The sequence below is a fragment of the Rhinopithecus bieti genome, unplaced genomic scaffold (genome assembly GCF_001698545.2).
Source record: "Rhinopithecus bieti isolate Rb0 unplaced genomic scaffold, ASM169854v2 scaffold_30687, whole genome shotgun sequence".
In the NCBI taxonomy this organism is placed as follows: domain Eukaryota; kingdom Metazoa; phylum Chordata; class Mammalia; order Primates; family Cercopithecidae; genus Rhinopithecus; species Rhinopithecus bieti.
In genome coordinates, this window is record NW_016813366.1 from 143,503 (window position 1) to 148,448 (window position 4,946).

The window sequence follows — 4,946 nt, forward strand, 5'->3', positions numbered from 1 at the left end:
GGCGCCAATCAAGAGATCCAGGGAAGGTTAGGGAACCCAAGCTGGCGACTTTGAAGGACAGAGGGAGAAGGCCAGAGATCACAGAAAGAGGGAGACGAGACCATCAGAGACCCGAGGCAGAGGGGGGAGGCGAAGGAGATTGTTGGATAATCTGTTTCAAACCTGAGTTCTATTTGCTTCATATTAGGGGTCTGTCCCTTTTCCCCAAGTCCCTCGGGATCCTATGTAGAAGCTGTTCTCATTAAGCACCAAACAGTTCTGTCCATTCTCCAGTACTAGCTCGGAAGTCGGTTTCATATTCGACTTAACAATTTAAATGAACGGAATTTTTTTTTTTTTTTTTTTTTGAGACCGAGTCTCGCTCTATCGCCCAGGCTGGAGTGCAGTGGCCGGATCTCAGCTCACTGCAAGCTCCGCCTCCCGGGTTGACGCCATTCTCCTGCCTCAGCCTCCCGAGTAGCTGGGACTACAGGCGCCGCCACCTCGCCCGGCTAGTTTTTTGTATTTTTTTAGTAGAGACGGGGTTTCACCATGTTAGCCAGGATGGTCTCGATCTCCTGACCTCATGATCCGCCCGTCTCGGCCTCCCAAAGTGCTGGGATTACAGGCTTGAGCCACCGCGCCCGGCCGGAAATATTTTTTTAAAGGCAGTGGGGACTCCGAGAAGGAGGGGGACAAAGACAGACATTACCCAGGAGAGAAAGTCAGAGGGGAACCCTAGGCTCTCAGAGGGGAAACCAGGCAGCGGTGGTTTCAGCTCCTTTCTCTAGTTTTTAATTTACTTTTAAATTTTATTTTATTTTTTAGACATTGGGGTCTCACTGTGTTGCCCAGGCTGCTCTCAAACTCCTGGCCTCAAGTGATCCTCCCGCCTCAGCCTCTCAAAGTGCTGGGATTACAGCCATGAGCCAACTCGCCTGGCAGAGCTTTTTGTGTTTTGTTATTGCTTTGAGACAAGGTCTCACTCTGTCGCCCAGGCTGGGGTGTGGTGTCATGATCACGGCTCCCTGCAAGGCTCAAGCAGTCCTCCCACCTCAGCCTCCCAAGTAGCTGAGACCCCAATCGTACACTACCATGCCTGGCTCATATTTTGAGTTTTTGTAGAGATCGGGTCTTGCTATATTACCCAAGCTGGTCTCCAACACCTGGCCTCAAGCAATCTTCCAGCCTCGGCCTCCCAAAGTGCTGGTATTATAGGCATGAACCATGGCACCTGGTGCCTTCTGCAGTTTTTTTTTTTTTTTTTTTTGAGATGGTCTGGAACTCCTGACCTCGTGATCCGCCCGTCTCAGCCTCCCAAAGTGCTGGGATTACAGGCATGAGCCACCGTGCCACGCCTGGCCTCTGCAGTTTTTAATATCAGTCAAAACATCTAAGTGGGACCTGGGTCGTGGTTGGCACCTGTAATCGCAGCAGTTTGGGAGGCCAAGACAAGCGGATCATTTGAGGTCAGGAGTTTGAGACCAGCCTGGCCAATATGGTGAAACCCCCGTCTCTACTAAAAATACAAAAAATTTGCCAGGCATGGCAGCGGGGGCCTGTAATCCCAGTTATTCAGGAGGCTGAAGCAGAATTGCTTGAACCCAGGTGGCAGAGGTTACAGTGAGGTGAGATCACGCCACTGCACTCCAGCCTGAGTGACAGAGCAAGACTGCGTCTCAAAAACAATAAACAAAACAACAACAACAAAAAAATATAAAAAGTAGCCCAGGCGTGGGGTGCATCCCTGTAATCTCAGCTACTTGGGAGGCTGGGGCAAGAGAATGGCTTGAACCCAGGTTGCAGTGAGCCGAGATCATGCCACTGCACTCCAGCCTGGGCCACAGAGACTCCATCTCACAAAAAACAAACAAACAAACAAAAAACAAAAAAAGAAAGAAAACACCTAAGTGGCACAGGGGCCTCCTCGTGACTTCCTGCCTCAGTTTCCCCTGCAGCCTGTCCCCCTGGTGTCCCGTGGAGGATCTCACTAATCATACATCTGCGTGTGCCTTCCCTTTTCTGCTCAAACACCACCCATGGCTCCCTATGCCCCAGCTCCTGGCCTGTAGGGCAGGCAGGATCCTACAGGGCTGGCCCGCATCCACCCATCTCACAGGCTTCTCTGCCCTTTTTCTTTTTTGAGGAGGAGTCTGACTCTGTCACCCAGCTAGAGTGCGGTGGCATGATTTCTGCTCACTGCAGCCTCCGCCTCCGGGGTTCAAGCGATTCTCCTTCCTCAGCTTCCTAAGTAGCTGGGATTACAAGTGTGCGCCACCACGCCCAGCTGATTTTTGTCTTTTTAGTAGAGATGGGATTTCACCATGTTGCCCAGGCTGGTCTCAAACTCCTGGCCCGACTTGGCCCTCCTGCCTCGGCCTCCCGAATTGCTGGGATTACAGGCGTGAGCCACCATGCCCAGCCTTCACTGCCATTTTCTCATTTTCTTCTGTAATCACTGCACACCTACTGTGTGCCAGGCATGATTCTAGGCCCCAGGATCTATAGTAGCAACCCAAACAGACAAACTCTCTTCACCAAACCCATATTACAGTCGAGAAAAGCAGTGGACAAGGGAATATTTGTTGGAACATATTGTGCGGAGTGAGAAATGCTGTGAAGATAAGAAGGCAGGGAACGCCGGGGACGGCGGCTCACGCCCGTCATCCCAGCACTTTGGGAGGCCGAGGTGGGTGGATCACTCGAGGTCAGGAGTTTGAGACCAGCCTGGCGGACATAGCAAGACCTTGTTCCTACAAAAAAAAAAAAAAAAAAAAAAAAAAAATTAGCTGGCTGTGGTGGTGTGTACCTGTAGTCTTGGCTACTTAGGAGGCCAACATGGGAGGATCACCTGAGCCCTGGAGGTTGAGGCTGCAGTGAGCTATGATTGCACCACTGCATGTCAGCCTGGGCAACCAGGTGAGACTCTATCTCAAAATAAAAATAAAAATAAAGAACGCGGCCGGGCACGGTGGCTCAAGCCTGTAATCCCAGTACTTTGGGAGGCCGAGACGGGCGGATCACGAGGTCAGAAGATCGAGACCATCCTGGCTAACACGGTGAAACCCCGTCTCTACTAAAAAATACAAAAAACTAGCCGGGCGAGGTGGCGGGCGCCTGTAGTCTCAGCTACTCGGGAGGCTGAGGCAGGAGAATGGCGTGAACCCGGGAGGCGGAGCTTGCAATGAGCTGAGATCCGGCCACTGCACTCCAGCCTGGGCGACAGAGCGAGACTCCATCTCAAAAAAAAAATAAAGAAAGAAAGAAAGAAAGAAAAAACGCAGGAAAAAGTGACTGTGATGGGGATGACTGAACCAGGAACAGAGTGTTTCAGGCAGAGGGAAAGGCTCTACCTGGGACCACGTCTGAACACTTTCAGTTACAGAGAAGGTGCCAGGAAGGGTCAGACTGAGGCAGTGAACATGGGGCAGGGGCCGTGAGCTTCCAAGGTCAGCCCTGCCTCAGCCAATCCTGCTGCACCCCAACTCTGCCTGGAATCAGCCATCCCTGTCTCTCAAGTCCTCCCTCCTCCCCCACCAGTCAGTGGGTCCAGAAACTTCTATTAAACCAAATGGTTTAGATCCTGGCTGGGCGCAGTGGCTCACACCTGTAATCCCAGCACTTTGGGAGGCCGAGGCGGACGGATCACTTGAGGTCAGGAGTTCAAGACCAGCCTGGCCAACATGGTGAAACCCCGTCTCTACTAAAAATACAAAATTAACCAGGCGTGGTGGTGCATGCCTGTAATCCCAGCTACTTGGGAGGCTGAGGCAGGAGAATAGCTTGAACCCGGGAGGCAGAGGTTGCAGTGAGCCGAGATTGCACCACTGCACTCCAGCCTGGGCAACAAGAGCGAAACTCCATCTCAGAAAACAACCAACCAACCAAATTATTAAGATCCTGAATTTCCTGCATTTGAATCCAGATTCCCCGGCTCTGTGACCACTTAGAGCCTCAGTTTCCGTATCTGTAAAATAGCCCTTCCTTCAGAGACATTTGCAAGAATCCTTTGAGAGATCCAATTTTCACTGCATCACTCCAGCATTGCTGGAGGCATGATGGATGTTCAGGACATCACAGCCGCTATTACTGTTGTTATCTTTATGATTTTCTTTGCATTCCTAATTAGTCTGGTTGCTCCTGGGGAGGCAAAGAGGTCCCTGAGCAGACAGCAGGAGACTCAGCTACAGCCCTGACTTATTCCTGCCCTTGAGCAATGCTCTGATCTTCCGTGGGCCTCAGTTTTCCCATCTGCACGATGGGGAGAGAGCGGGATCATTTATAGGTCCCTAATTCCACCAGCACTGCAGGTGCAGCTTTTATCTTCTCCCCCAAGACTGCCTGAAGGGCACACACAGGGACGGAGAAGGCTCAGCTGCAGACAATTCAGCCAGCACAGGCACCTGGCCGGCCTGACTGTGAATGTCTAATGCCTCCTAGTTTTAGCTCCTGTTCCCCGCTCCTTTTCCTCCCCGGCTGGGGATGGGGAAGGGGGGTTCCGTAAGTCCTCCCACCCTCTGCCAGACCCTTTGGGGTGTGGAGGTGGGGGAACTGGAGGATTTTAGACCCCGGAGTCCTCAGTCCTCATCCCTGTGGAGGGACCGGACAGGCCCTCCCCCGCCCCACACCTAGAGTCCTCCCACCTGGGCCTGCGGGATTCTCCTCCCTGCACTGAGAACCATTGTGTGGATGCGGGCAACTGAGACCCAGCAGGCAGGGGATCTCCTCACCTGCTGCAAAGTCCCTCAGAATGGGGTAGGGGGGCTGGGAGAAGAGTGGGGTCGGAGAAGGGGAGAGCCTTAGACAAGGGACTTCCAGAGGAAACAGGGTGTTAGAGGGGGAGAGGTAACCAGAAGGAGTATGGGCTCACCCCAGTCCTCTCTGCTCCCCTCCGGTCCTATGCAAGGAGCTGGAAGCATATGCTGTGCCTCCTCCTCCTCCTCCTCCTCCCCTCCCTCCTCCCTTCT